This window comes from Strigops habroptila, chromosome 4 (assembly GCF_004027225.2).
Source record: "Strigops habroptila isolate Jane chromosome 4, bStrHab1.2.pri, whole genome shotgun sequence".
In the NCBI taxonomy this organism is placed as follows: Eukaryota; Metazoa; Chordata; class Aves; order Psittaciformes; family Psittacidae; genus Strigops; species Strigops habroptila.
The window spans coordinates 70884400-70900483 of NC_046358.1; the positions used below are offsets into that span (position 1 = coordinate 70884400).

The 16084-nt window shown below is 36.4% G+C and overlaps 1 protein-coding gene across 4 annotated transcripts in view; it reads left to right on the forward strand.

Moving 5' to 3' along the window:
• The window catches only part of MRTFB (myocardin related transcription factor B), an 80343-nt gene that overhangs the window by 5171 nt on the left and 59088 nt on the right, over nucleotides 1-16084 (forward strand). Inside the window, exon 1 of one of the 4 annotated variants that reach the window (XM_030481467.1) lies at nucleotides 5768-5907. The exons of the other annotated variants lie outside the window; for them this stretch is intronic. The gene's annotated coding sequence lies outside the window, so the exon portion shown is untranslated. Of the gene's footprint in view, nucleotides 1-5767; nucleotides 5908-16084 lie in introns of those variants that run through there. 4 annotated transcript variants of the gene reach the window in all.

Below are 16084 nucleotides of genomic sequence, written 5' to 3' on the forward strand. Positions count from 1 at the left end.
ATTTATGAAATAATAGGCCCCAATTTATATCTCTGAAAAGGATGGACAATTGCATTTTTATTTCCACTTTTTGTTTTTAATGTTAGAAGTCTGCTGGAAGGCTGGGGAACAGTTTGCTGAAAACTTGACTACAAACACGAGATACATGAAAATTAGTTTGCCAGTCATTCTTTATTAGAAATGTGAAAGAAGTAGCTCATAAAAATTCAGCAGAGGAACTCGTTAATAGAGTTCAAGTTTGTGTGTTCCAGTAAAGTCCAGTTAATACCCATAAACGGTTCTTATATCTCATGAAGTGGTAAGTTTCTCAGTATTTCCTATACAAAAAGCAAAATAAAATAGAAGAAATGTAGAATGTGAGCTACTGCCATTCTGTGTAATTACACTGCTGCCTGAATTCCTAATTTTTGTCCCTGTTTTTGAAAATGAAGATGTATTGGTTGGTAAAGTTGTAATCCAGAGAAGCTTTAAGCATATATTTATGAGACTAAATGGGTTTCAGAAAGTGGAACACATGCTTAAAGCTTTTCAGGATTTAGAACCACGTGTTAGTAAAGCTTCAGGAAAGTAATAGTTGTGACTTAACATAAGCAAAGAAATCTGTGTATGAATGTCACTTTTACATTGTCAGATTTTCAGTGTAAATTGTGAATTATGGTTTTAGTAAGTGTTTATACTTAAATGTTATGTGAGAGAACACGTGATGTCACCATTACCTCATTTTGTGTTTTAAAACATTGTGTAAGTAGTATGTGCTACCAGTATTTCGTATGTTGTGAATGAGTCATCTTCCTCAGCATGTTTTGTTCTTGGATATAAGTGCCTTTGGAAGTGTGAAAGCAAAGGAGCATGTTTGTGCTTCTGTAATCTCTCCTTGGTGGTAATTGGGCAGACAAGGGCCTCGGAATGCGAATCCTTCGAAAATGGAGCTTGCTGAATATACTGAGATGACTATGCAGAAATTAGTGGGATCTTTATGTTCATTATAGTTGGTCTGAGGCATACCCTTTTTGTATTATTTAAGGAGGTTTTGAATGGACTAATAAATCTCTCAAATATTTTGGAGTGTTTGTTTTTTCGTTGTTACTGTTACTTCATACATTAGTTTCTTAGGATCTTCTCTTTCAAAAATACCATCTAAAAAAAAAAATCTTTCAGTGGAAAATAAAACTCAAGACAGGTAACCAAAAGAAATGCCTTAGCATTTTGCTAATGATTTTCAATGTGTAAGCTGTACTCTTTGTACAGCTATACTCTTTATAAATACACCTAGTATGTTTATAATATCTATCTAACTATATATCTATAAATATAGCTAGTATATTTATAAGGGTTTTGTTAAAGCCTTGTGAACTATCTGAATTAGGAAAGAATTTTTAAAATCTTCTTGAATCAGCTATTCACACCATTTAATAGTGATGTGTCAGATTTGCTATTAATTCAGGTCAATAAAATGTGTTTGGATGGCAGTATGCTTGTTCACACATTTTCCTCTCATGGTTATACTTGTGCTTGCTTTGCATCCAACAGGAGGAAATAAATGGATGTACATTTCCTTAGGAGGAATATTCTGAACTTAGATAAATTCAGACTCTCATTGGTTTAGTGTTACTGTGCAGCAGCATTGGCTATGACATTGAATGCAGAATTGGCAATGAAGAGGTCATTGCCACGTCAGTTCTCATTTTTAGGTTTATGATAAAGGGGAGGGTGTTAAGTAAAATTGCAGAATTTAATGCCTGTACTTCAGAGGAGTAGATGGACTTGTGCTGATTAATGTGTCTTTGCAAACCTTGACCTTTTTTCTGGTAAGAAATCCAAAACTTAAATACACTGCAAGCATGGAAGTGCTAATACTACTTGCTCTCCCTGAATGCTGAGAAATTGCTCCAAAAGCAAAGGGTGGTCAGTTAACAGGTTGTTTGGGACTTGCAGTTATTTCTTTTAAAATTTCCAGTATTTCTGTAGTTTGGCTTATACGGTTTAGGTGAATATTGAGAATAATCACATTATCATCATACAACTGTGTGTGAAGTTACGGGAGTGACTGAAAACCTCACCATTTTCTAGTCAATGTATTCAACATTGTACTTTGATTTGGGAGTACTTTGATTTGGAGCAGAAGAGTTTTAATACCTGGTTTATGAGGGTAGAAGTCACTTATTGTGTTTCCAGTAAACACTTAATTCCAGAGAAGTTACTACTTATTATAATTTACAGGAATGTTTATGTCAATGTCAAATAATACAGCAGCACTCACATACTTGCACTTGGTGTAAGATAAAGGGGGTTTAAATGCTATCAGTTTCAGCAAAATGTAAACCATCTTTATGGTTATAGGAATTACAAATCTTCAATGTGAATCAAGCTTTAAATAATTCACTCTACATCTGTAGACAGTTTCAACCACCTTTCTTTGCTTCTATGAATAACGCTGAATCAAAAGAACTGCTGATTTCTTCTGGAATCAGATCAGCATGGTGAGGCAAACTGTTCTGGCTATGGTAGATCCAATTTGAGTGGTTAATGGCTCCCTCTTTCTTCTGCCAGGTGTTCCACCCTTCGTCTGTTCTGCCAGTTTTATGGTTTGACTGCTCTTTGACCAGGTCCTGTAAAATGTGCCTGATTTATAAAAACCTGTCACGCAGCACTGGGAAATCAGAAAGGTGGAATCTCTGGGAAAGGTTGAAATACAGATAGTAACAACCTACTTGAGCCAATAGTTCATCTTTCTCTGCCCTGAGAAAGTTCCAGGCAGGAGCAAAGGTGAGCAATATGGAGACAAACTAGAAATCTGAAACAGGATGTATAAAACACAAGAAGGTACTTTCCTTTTCTGTAGACTAAACCAGATTGATAGTTGACAGAAGGCTCTTGCACATAGGTAGAGTTATAAATCCACTGTTTCTCAAATACTTGGGGCCAGTAATGGGGCCAGAAGGTAGTCCAAATGATAGAATTCGATAGCATCTCTTTGATCTGTAGGTAGGTTTTTGAAAGCATAAGCCAAGCCTTGTGCTGGCTGGCTGAGGAACGTGGTCAAGAGAAGATACGATACATTAAGGATGGATGCTATACAGAGCATTTTTGAGAGGTAAGGTGGAAGCTGAGATGAGAAGTGTTTCAGTGATAAATGGAGGATAAAAAAATGGAGAATTTAGGAAGAGGAATTGAGAAGGAAAGCAAGTAGTGAAATCATAAGACAATGTCAGAAAAGAAATAATGAAAATAAGCCAAGAGCAAAACAGAAACCTGGGCTGTACTAATTCTGTCTGACCAGATAATGTTTAATGCATAGCTTGTTTTCATCACATTATCAATAGTTTTCCAACAGGATTGCTAATAAAACTTTGTAGTATTTTGTTGGTGTTCGTTTTTGTGGTGGTGTTTTGTTTTGTTTTGTTGTGGGTTTTCTGTAGGGGTTGGGGTTTTTTTCCCCCTAAAACATCTATTTTATGCTGTTCAAAAAATGCATCTTTGAGGAAAGAGCAGTATTGCTTCGAATTTTCAGCCTTTTTTTACTGATTTATTCATAGTTAAATACATTTTGTGTTAGTAAATGTGTCTAACCTAAGTGTTTTGAAACATATTTAACCCCAAGAAATTATGTTTGACTCTTAAATGATGGCAGTGTCTTATATATCAGGTACATTTTCTGTTATGCTGCTGAAGACCAAAAATGCCTAGTACATAAATAAAATTATTATGTGGGAGAGGAATTATGGCTTGAAGTGTTTTTAGGCTCGTGAGCTTGTAAAGAGACTGTTGCTCTAACCTTGACATGTTTATGAAATGTTCAGTAAGAGCTTTTCCATTAGCATTGTGCAGAATGATATTAGGAAAATACATTAAAAAATATTTCGGCCTGTATTTTAAGGATTTTTTTGGCTTTTTTTGTTCTACTCAACCATTTGAGGTCAGGTTAGCCATGTCAGCCAGGGTAGCTCTGCTCAGACTCATTCAGCTGGTGGAGCTCCCTGTGGATAAGGAGCACCCATGCCATCAGCCGACCCTGCAGTGTGGACAGGATCACCCTAACTGGAAATGAGGTGGTGAAAATCAGCTAAGAGCTGGTGATGTGGTCAGCCAGCACATCTGGCAGTCGGTTTGCTGGGTCTAATGGGAATGCCCTGTATTTAGTCACTGTACCACTGCACCTAGTTAGTAACTACAGTTAGTAACTACAGTTTAATTTTTGTAATCATTGGAAGGAGATACACTAGTGGGGGCATGTGTTCCATGTTGAATTAAGGAATAAGCTTTAGTAAGAGCTGTTTAAGTTCTGTAGTAATAAGGCAGCGTTGCACGTGAGCTTTCTGTATTAGTACAGCAGACTTCAGCAATGGTGTCTCCTTGTTAATTCAGAAATAGCCCATTCTTCAAATTGAAGGTGGGTACGGACTGTCTCTTAAATTGCTAAATACTGTTTTCCTTAAAAATGATCTTTGGAAGTAGTTCGGCTAAACTGAGTGAAGGAAATAATCTGTTGCAGTCAGGCATTCTCATCTTTAAGTCTAAACGTGAAATTTCTATCTTTGAATAGAGGAAGCCTTTTTTCTATGTTGCTTAACTTTTTGTTGAGTGGTTCTTGAGATGTTAAGTATTTCTGAAGGTCATTGTGTTTGTTTCTTGATCAGCTTATTCGTGGTTACCACCATTTCTGCATGAACATAGGACTTTTCCTCTCCTTTATAACTGAGGGAGATTAGGATGATGATTGTTTTATAAGGGGAAGGTTAATGGCTTTTTTTTTCCACTTGAAGTTGTAGTATGAGAAAATCCCGAGAAATACAGAATTTAGATGTGTTACAGCTGTTACGTGTTGCAACTGGTACAGAAATGTACTGTAAACAATTTTATGGTTACCATCTATCCATTTATTTATTTATTTTTAAACAAGCATCTTTGTGGGGAATGAAACATTGGAACACACAATAGTTGAACAGATAAGACTTCTTTGAAAGTGGCCTTAGGCAACATAAACTCTCCTGACCCACAGTTTCTGCTCTGTTAGTCTTTAGCTAATTTCAGTAAGGAAAATGGAATTTGAGTTCCTTTTAGCTTTGGAGATCGTGAGAAATTGGTTCTTAAAGCACTGAGGGCATGGACTGTGGATTATAGCATTAAACTGTTTTGAACGTTAGCATTTTCAGGCATCATACTAATAACGTATTTTTTCTTGTTATTTTAGAATATGGGTGTTGATCTGGGGATTAAGTTTGATCACTTATAATCTTGGTTCTGTATTTATAAAGAAACAGTAAATGATCTTCCTTCCTGTTGTCTTACTCTGTGCACAGAGAGTATTATAGGCCTTATTGGAAGAAATGTTCTTGATTTGAGAAGTAAAAGTTTGGCTTTTTTTTTAGTAAAGAGTATTATTTTGTCTTCAACAAAATTTATTTATTTTTCTGTTAAAGTCATTATACTTCATTTGTGGTATGTCCTCATGCTTAATTTCCAGTGTTTAGGAAGCTGGGGCCTGCAGGGTTGTGGTTTGGGGTTTTTTCTACCTGAAAAATTCCTTAAATGCATGGAATTCAGCATCTTTTAGTATGCATCTGTGTTGTAACTATAAAACCCCTCACTTTCATTCTTGGGAAGATACTGCAAGGAGTATATCTATTACAACTGATGTAATTGCATTCACATTCTGGCCTTTTGTCACTGTTGTGTAAAAAATTAGGCCACTTAATACGATGTGGGATTTGAGCAGTTGAGCAGTGGTTAACTGTAAACCAAATGCAATGTGACGCTGTTTCTGTTTGCTTCCAGGCAAGGTGTAGCAACTGCTCTTTAACCCGGCTTTATCAGTAGGTGTAACTTGGAGAAAGTATCAGCTGAAGACTGAGGAGGGAAGAGGTTGTCCTCCTGAAGCGATGAATCTAAATGAAAGCTGGTATACAAGTGAGGAAACAACTGTGCATTTCCCATTTTAAGTGCTTTAAAAAGTTCATAATACAAAGGAGTAATTTTAAACGAAGGAAATAAACATACTTGCCCAGTTCCAGTAGCAGCTTTGGCTATCAGAAATGAGAAGTATATTGACCTCATTCTGACTTCAGGATCACAACGAATACGGTGGTGAAAATTTACGTGTATTGAGTAGAAGAGTTGGCAATAGCATGAAGTGGTATTATGGGACTGCCAAAAGTTTGTGTCACTGCCTCTGTTCAGTTGAGAAGGATGTGCATGCGTGCAATGAATATGTGTATTTAATGTATGTAGCTAACTGTTGGTTATCTGTGAGAGCACTAAATCTTGTGGTTGTAGCTCACCCAATGGTTTTATCTAAGCCGGACAGCAGCACTATTTAAAAAAAAAAAAAAAAATCTTAAAACTTCCACCACCACCTTTAATGAGCCCTTAACGGTCCTTCTGTTGCTATTCAAAATGGGTCACATCCTCCAATGTAAATTGAATTGTTGAAAAGAATAGATGGCCTTGAACTTGTTAATTGTTTGGTACTAGGCCTCTGTTTTCTTTCTAGTTAAGGAAATCAAATAGAGGAGAAGATTAAATACTTCTAGTAACTTGCAAAGTAAACCCAGTCATTTGGGACAATTAAATACGTATCATAATGCTCTGCCATGCTTTTTACAGGGTGGTAACATGATCATAAATAAGAAGAGAACAGAAAAGAGTATTTTAGATGAACTCTAAGCACATAGCATAAATCAGATAAAGAATGCATGGCAAATAGCTGCCACTTAAGAGGTACAGTAAGATGATTTTTGTCTTTCTTCAAACCTTAATCTGACACCTTCTAAGCTTTTCTTCTGTCCGCTAGCGGGTTATATTTTACAAGTTTTAGTTTCAGGAGTTAAGAGCAACAAGTTGACTGGTTTCCATGGGAGCTAATTCAAGTTATTGTGGCATTGTTAATATCTGAAAGCAGCTGTGTTGGTGGAAGCCAATATGCAGCAAAAGGTTTGTGAGACAGAGATTTTTCTAAGTTGTCCTAAGGTTGTGAGTAGTGGGTGAACTGAGCATCATCTGCACGTATACACTGGGTTGCAGTTCAGACATAAGCGTTATGATATTTGCGAGAGCCCCTCAGTTGGAGCTGCTGGTAATCCCTAATTATGCTACATTATTTTGAATTCATGTATTTAGTTTATTGCTGAATCTGAATAATAAATTCTGTCCTGTAGAAGTTGATTGTATTTTTTTAAGAGGTCAAATATCAGTATTTGGTAAACTAAATATTATAATAACAACATTTTGTTGATCTCTGTAACAGTGTATAGAAATAAGAGGCAGCAAAGTATGTATCTTCAAGAAATATAATACTATAGAAATGCTTGTGTAATGGCCAGTCATGCTTATGAAAGAAGCTAGAAAGTAGCATGTTCAACGGGAAGCAGTCCTGCAGTTCCTTCCTCTCCAAGTTGAATCCTAGTGCTTTCCTTGCTTTGTTCGAGTCAAGGGCTTGGTTTACAGGCATTAAAATAAACAGAATAGCACCTGCAGCTTAGTCATAAATGGGAACATCTTAAAGTAGCTAAGCAAACAAATGAAATCATGGAGATTTAACCTTTTCTGAAATGCCTTTGCTGCTCTACCAGCATTCATTTTTAAGATAGATCAGCATTTTGGTGACCAAAGTACTCTGAACACGTAAAGGAATTGTTAAAGATGAAGATCCAATTTATTGTTAAAATTAACTAATTAATTATTTTGTGAACTGTCGAACACTTCTTGCAAAAAGCTCTGCAGATTTTTATTTCCCTTTTTTTTTTTTTCTTACTGAATGCCCACTTCTAGGACATGATACTAAAATGTTTAGCAATTGTATGATGTGCTCATGTAAATATTTGACCCTTACTCCAGACTTCAGCTATCGAGTGCTTTTATAATACCAAAATGAACACTTGTGTTTTGATTTTTTCATATGTTGTCAACTTCAATTACATAAATAGATTCTGCTGGCTACACTGTTTATGTTTGCTGGCCACAGAAAATCACAGAGCACATGTTATCTAACTAATTCCTTCCACAAAGTTCTGTCATAGACTAGAATTACTGAACTTGCTTTTTGGCAGGTAAATCTGAGTTGATCTTGCAATTATTTGAACACTGCTGCTATGCGCTTCATATTAAAACAGATATTAAGAACTTTTTTTTAACTGGAATTCAAATAAATTGCTTCTGCAATCATATGTCACTTATGTTTTATTGGGAAAAGGAGATGTAATTTAGATGTGTAGAGATCTGTAAGGATGAGAAACTAGAAGCATTGTTTGTTTGCACACTGATAATGTGCACAGTTTGTTTTGCTTTGTTTCTTTGTTTTGCTTTGTTTCTTTGTTTCTTTGTCTTGCTATATTTAGGTATTATGAGTATGACCTTGTGTTTGTTTTCTAAGTTGAGCCTAAATTTATTTGCTGCTTATTTTGTAAGTCTTTATAAACTTTCTGCTACAAAGAGTACTCTAAGTTAAGCATAGTGTAGCTTCTACTTATAAAGCATTGCATCAGTAGAAGGTGTATTAAAGGATGTTCTGGGTTATCCATGTGGATTAATAGATATTAGCTTTGATGCTTGGTTTTAATAGCTTGCACAGCTACCTGGGTGACCACACCTCCCTTTCACATGATAGAATAGCAGAGCAGTTCATACTCCTATTTCAAGAAGGCGGTTGTTGACTGTGTATTATCTTTCAGGTGGCTAATCCTAAACTCTGCTTTTTTGTTTGGTCCATCAGACCATTTGTTTATTGATTCTGGTGCATGCTGCAAAGCTATTTTCAGAACAGCTTCTTAAAGAAAGATGGTAGGTTTGAAACGTGTTAGATAATCAGTAACCAATTTAAACATTACTTTCATCTGAAGGGATTGGTTTCATTTTAGTGACTTGAATATTATGTGTATTGAACCTTGCCTTGCTTTACATTTGTAAGAAGTTCACATCTTGGATAAATTCTATTCTTAATTACCATTTCAAAGCCCACAAAGTGTGAACACAGAAGATTGTATCTATTTAAAACATTATTATGAGACTTTAAAGTATTTAAACTCTAACTTCACAACATTCCTATGATTTCTGTTCTTTCCACTGAAGGGTTATGTGAAGTCCAGAAGACTCCACTAAATGTTATTTGAATAGGTTAGTTTTGAGAGGGCAGGAATGTGGAAAAAAGAATAGTTAAATCACCTGTATGGCCCTGCAGAGCAACAGGGCAAGCTTTGGCTTCTCCAAGCTCTAAAGGACCTGTGGGAGGCTGCCTCTGTTCATAACAGCTCCACACTGTGCCTGATAATTAATTTGCAGTTAGCCCATGTCTCCCATTACGAATGAAGCACCTTTTTCTTTATTTTTGCCTGGAGATGGTGCAGGAAGGAATGTATCATGTAGGATTCTGTTGACTCATCCCTTGCCTCTGTCCAGATAGAAGTAATTTTCTGTACTTTACCCAGTTTATGATGCGCATTTGCCAGTGTAGCTTATTTCTTTTCAGACTTTGATCAGTCCAAGATTTAAAGATTTCCTGCTAAGAATTAGGAAAGAGAATCTCAGTGTGGCATTATCATCAAAATATGCAAAAGTATTGAATGAGTTTACGGAGGACTTTTACTCTTTGCTCAGTGGTACTTATTTAGCTAGAGTAGACAGTACAAAAATTTAATCTCAATGTATTAAATAAGAGAGGAAATTTATCTGAAAATATTTCTCAGGCCAGTCTTGACTCCATGCCCGTTTAAGGAGCCTGTCATTCCAGTTACAGGGGTGGTGAGAAGCATGACAGGACCTCAGTTCTGCACACTGGTTTTCAAAGAAATGAATAGTGACAGTGAGTTTTTGACAATGCATGATACAAGATGATTACTCAGTTAGTCAGCCTTGAGATTTCTCATCTCTTTCTGCATTTGTTTAATTACCTTTGTAAAAATAGCCGTATGATTTAAATCCTCTTTGCTGTGTATTTTGCCACAAAATTTATCTTCACTAATTAATGTATCAACACTGTATTTTAACTGTAGGATTGCAATTTCTCTTTCAGTATCATAATTTAATGTCAGTATTCATTTCAAAGTTCATATACTGTATCCAAAATACTTAATAATGAGAAAGGCTGTGTAAGAAACTAACTGCAGAAGTTGCAAGCAACAGTAGGTTGTCAGCAGTGGTGATGTCTCTTTGGGAAGAGGAACAGCACTACACTGTGTGAAGTGCAATGCTGAAATGGTTGAATATTTTCGAGACTTTTTTCATTAAAAATGTCTTTTGGTCTTTTAATCCACTGTGGAATACATGAAACAAGGGGCCTAAGTCTCAATAGAATAAGCATTGTTCTTGCAAAAGACGTAAACTTAATTTGAGACATTTTCTCTAATCAGCGAAATTATGAAAGTAAAAAATGAATTAGATTAACATATCCAGTTAAATGACTGATAATCTGTATGCTTACTAAGGAAATACTGTCCATTTCTATGTTCATTTTGGTTCATTTTGTACTTCGTCACATATTCATCTTTACTGGTTCCAAATACTATTTCAGTAAGTGGGTTTGAAACCTCCTGAGAAAACTAAAAGAAAAACAAAACCGAAAGAACTTTTCTGTAACAGTTTCTTGTTAAAATTGTGGTACTACATGCAAAAGGTTATTTTTTGGTTTTTACCTCTCTACTATTTTCAAAACACCAATGTGAGACTTGGTGTAAAAGACAGGTTAGTGATTTGGAGGAACAGATTTAAGTGGCTTTTTAGATACTTTGTAAGTATTTCCAAAGCTGGTTTTTATTACTCTTATTTATCCTTCAATATTGTAAAGAAATATAAGTAGTCTTTAGAGTTTGGGTAGAAATTGTGTATGGACATGCAGAGAAAGGTGTTCAGAACAATTACAATACCTTTTCATGCAGGAATTTAGTAAGATCTTAGACGTGTAATAGGACATAAGCAGAGCTGATACGGAATTGTGCAAGTACAATATGTGCTAGTGTCCACCAAAGAGAAAGTACTGTATTTTAGAGGTCACAGAGGAACCATTACATACTAGGCTGAGGAGCATTATTGTCTTTGTAGCAGACACCTAGATTTGGTATTGCTCCAGGAACTGACTTCCGATGGATTTCCTGCAGCCAACCCTACTATTTGTTAATTTTCTTCTCACCCTTGCTGATAGGCAGCATGCCAAGAGGAGTCACCCTTTCGAAGCACAGCAGCTTTTCCTCTCTTTGAAACGGGTATTTCATCCCCATTTCTTGTCTCTGGGAAGTGACTCTCTTAGCTTACGGTTACTGTATTGTTCAGTGAGCTAAATGTTCCTGCGTATTTTGAATGTTTATGTCCCAGTCCTGCTTGATTCTGTGGAAACAGGGAGGTTACTGAGCATTCCAAGGGTCTGACCACTGAGACTCAGCTAATTTGGAGATTAGAGAGGAAGTTTGCTGCAGGCATATATCTATATTCTTGTTAGGGAAGCTGCATTTGGAAAGCATAGTTTTTGCCTTTCCTTTATGAGATGGAAAGAGGAATTGCCAGGTTAGTCTCATATTCTGACTTGCCACATTACCTCAGGTACAAAAGTCTTTCTACACATTGACGAGGAGATCCAAGAGCTTAATGCAGATGACCTTCAGTGGCAACTGTCACGCTAACCTGCTGCGTGCGCTGCTTCAGCTTTTTAAGTGTCTCTTTTAGTGTTTCCTGACACACTGAAGGGAAAAAAAAAAAAAAGAAAACCAAACCCAACATTTTGCAATTGTAGTATTCTTCCCACTACTGGTTCTGGTGTATTACAAACTGCAGCTGTATCATTTAAAATTGTAGTGGGCTTTATAAATGGAGAAACTCAAACCTAGGTGATTTGACTGCTGATGTTCACACCATGATTCTTAGTACGTTATGCCCTGGAGTCTGGTATTGCTAATACCTAATCTGGTGTGACTTTTAATAATTTGATACTGTGCTGTGCATAGGGAGCTAAGTTCCTTGCAGATGTAAATGAGTGAGCAGTGTTAAGGTCAGCCATTTGACTTGGCTGGAGTTTGAATTCACTGATTCTTGAACTGTGTTTTCCAGCAGATTTCCAAAATAAAAGCTGATTTACTACTTACATGTCATCCAGATTTCAGTTTGTGCCAAATAAAATACCAGTTCCAGTGTCTCAACTGGCAGGGGAGTATGGATTTTCCCCCTTCTAAGATTTTTGTAAGGAAATAGACTTTGTCTTTTGAAGATAAAATGTTTAAAAATAAAAGAAGCGTTTGTCTTCAGCAGTTCAGAAAGATAGCAACCACCTACAATCTGTGAGAACACTTACATAAGACTCATACATTGTACAGGAGTTCTCTTTTGCCAGTACTGGAACACTGTTTCTGTGTAGTTGTCAGATACATGTGAACCAAAGCCTTGCTTGCAGGGCTGCTGCACAGTCTATTTTGATAGTCTATTCCAAAGGTTAAGTAGGAAAATAATTCTGTGCTAATTTTCACTTTGCTACTCTTAAACATTTTGCTGAATTCTGTGTTAAAAAAAAAAAACAACAAAAAAACCCCAAACAAACCCCCCACCCACCCACTCCCCCCCAAAAAAAAACCCAAAACAAAACAACCCACCCCCAAAGCTGACATCCTTTGGGACTATTGGAAGAATGGAGTAGTTTTATTTTAGTTGCTATAAATAAGCTTTCCAACACTTTCTAAGTAGAAATGGTTTTCATACCAAATAGGATGATGGTTATACAACTTAATAAACCTTTAGATATCTTAGTTTCAAGGAAGGGAGTGGAAACCCCTGAAGTAATAACTTATTTCTGGCTGTCAGATTATTCTTGTATAAAATGGGGCTTTCTTGGATTATGCAGAATTCAAGACTGAGAATTTAATATTACAATTCTTTTGTAATTGTATTTTTCCTGTATATGTTTTTAGTGTTGAGTTTCAGTTATGTTATTAATACACTTTTGTGTATAAGTCTGCTTAAAGTCAGGGGTTACCTAGATAACAATTACTATCTGCAAATGGCAAATATGAAATAATTCTTCAAAATAGAGGAGGTTTCAGATAAATGAGAAAGGGGAGGCAAATGTGTTATCTTTAATCTAAAATATGATAGTATCATGGTACATTAAATTCTAAATCAGATATGTTTCTCACTCTTGCACCTGAGGACTGGGTAAAGTGTTTGTTGTACAGGGTTAGATTTCAATCAGGGTGAACTAATGTTCTCTTCTACTCTTTTTGTGTGTTTGAGTTGCTGATGTCCAAACAAGCAGTTCTGTTAGAAACGTCAGAATGAAGCATGGCTTTTGAGAACTGAAGATAGACAGGAGACATTCTGCATATATTAAGTCTGGTTTCATGTGAAGTAAATACTGCTGATTGTAACTTTCAGCTGATGATAAAGCAATTATATGCATCTTCTCTAGCAGTTAAAATGAGCGTGCTAAAAAATAGTAGTGGGTTATTATCTGATACATACAACAGTGTAAAAAGATGTTTACGTTGAGATGTCTTTATTTTCCTCTTGTCTGTTTGAAAAGGTATTTATCAAAATTATTTTTATTTACATTTCAGAATTACTCTGACAATCAATAAGAAAACTGCCTAAGACAAACTATTAATTTCATGGATGAGCAGTAACAGCCGAGTTCTTTAGATTCTAATAGAACAAGAGAGAAGCAGCAAATTGTTTACAGTTTAGTATTACAAGCCTATAATTTGTCATCTTTACAGCATTGTTTAGATATTCTAAGTCAGAGAATAGAGATTGTTTTGGGTTGGAAGGGACCTTAAAGCTCATCCAGTTCCAACCCCCTGCCACGGGCAGGGACACCTTCCACTAGAGCAGGTTGCTCCAAGCCCCTGTGTCCAACCTGGCCTTGAACACTGCCAGGGATGGGGCAGCCACAGCTTCTCTGGGCAACCTGTGCCAGCGCCTCAGCACCCTCACAGGGAAGAGCTTCTGCCAAAGATCTCATCTCAGTCTCCCCTCTGTCAGTTTAATCATAGTGTATCTGAGCCACATCTTAATGATGTAGGTCACAGACTTTCTTCTCCCTCCCAAAAAACCCCTTACAGATGTTGGGTGGAGGTGTCTGTTTTCTTTTTTGGGGGAGGGTCAAGACAATTCATTGGTTTAAGCTCAAAAATATTTCTGTAGTCTGATATGGTAGCAGTTCATCAGTAAAAATGAAAAGAAATTAGAGCCAATGTAATTTGAGATGTGACTGAGGAATTTGAGGAATTCAGGCTCTCTGGGAATTCTAGACTGTCTTTCATTCACAGATGATGTAGCAACATAGCAACAAGGTTGTTCTAGAGGTTGTTCTAGTGTTAAAGGATCATTTGGGAAGATACCTTGATTTTTAACAGCCTACAGCCTATGAGTAAAGGGGTTTGCAGCAGCCTCGCAGCAAAAAAGGCAAAGAGTATTCTGCATGGAATAGTGGGTAGTAACCTCATCCTGCTTTGTCAGTGTAGACAATTGCTTGAGGAAACAACAGAGGCATCAGCTGTGGTATTTCAATGTACATGCTGCAACCTGTTTTGGTTTTGCTTCCTAGAAGCATGTTCCTGTGAAATTCTGTAAAGGATGGTGAACTGATAAATAGTGGATGTTTAGGCTTGCTGGTTTTTAAACAACTTTGGGTTTAGTGATTCAAACTGTTGATCCAAAAGATTTAAGACAAGGAATTCGCAATATCTGAGACTCTTCTGTGAACTGAAACTTTCTAATTAGGGTTAGAGTTCTGCATTGGAGAACTTTGGTTTTAGAGTTCCATAATGATAAGTACATGTATTGTATGAAACTGCAATACAATCTGGGATCTGAGAGTCACAATCAGTGGCATCTCCTGTGTTAGAGCAGAACAGCAAGAGGCAACAGCCACAGATTGCAGGAGAAGAAATTCTGTTTGCAGGGGGTGGGCAAGGCATTCACAGAGGGGTTACCCAGGGATGATGGAATCACCACCTTTAGAGATGTTCAGAACCTGACAAGACAAATTTCTGAGCAGCTGGTATCCCTACTCAGGATTGGGGATGGACTAGATGACCTCCAGGTCATTCTGACCTGATACAGTCAGGTTCAAACCACAGCTTAAGCACATTTTTTGTGAGAAGCCAGCTTGGTTTGAGTTGCACTGCAGTGCTGCAATCAATAGAATTTAATATGCTGTATATAATTCTTGCACGCTGTGTTCTTAGTTGCATCTGGTCAGTAAAACCACATTTACATACATTCCTGAAATGAAAGTTTAAAAATGGACATGTAACTAATTTAGCAGTTTGTTCTAGAAGTGATGAAAGTTGAGATGATTTAATTTATAGCAGGATATGTAGTTATCTGTAATGGGGAAAGGAGTTAGTCAAACCTAGTATGTTAAACCTTTAGTACAAGAAGGTGTTTCTATTAATTTCATATGGATTAAATGGCGTGAATACAGCTAATGTGGTTTAATCTTTTTGAAAAGTGATTCCAAGACATAACTCATAGCTAATAAATTGTGGATAAAATGCTGGGAATATGAGCAGATAAGCAGCTAGATTTTCACTGAAATTCTGCTCTGAAGAGACTTCGTTAATAATGTACTTAATTTGTATGGGTGAGTAGGAGTTTGAGGAGAGTGTAATGTCAGGAAATGGAATCAGAGTCGGGTAAATTATGCTTCTAAAAGCTAAGAACAAAGAAAAAAATCTTGCATAACTGTAAGTTAATGTGTCTTCATTTAATGTGAAAGCACCAATTGGTAACTATGGAAAATAATGAAAAATATGCACTTAACCCTCATCATTGTTCTACTGAGGTATATATCAAGCAGCACTTGTTTTTATTTTTAAATTGGCACTTTCAGCAACACGATGCTTTACCCCTTTTGGAGTGTAGGCCATTCTTTGGTGGTCATGATGACTTTTTTGTCATTTGTTGCTTCTTAAAATACCAAGTAACTTCAAATCTTTTGGATCTGGTCATTGAAACACATGTTGCATTGTAAAAACCTCTAAATACACACACCAACACGTGCAGTATTTATCTTCAGCATACACAAAGTTTGAAATTGAAGGTTGGGAATTGGCAAGCAGTAGTGTTTCTCAAGAAGAATAACTAAAATTAAAAAAACAGTTCAACATAATAA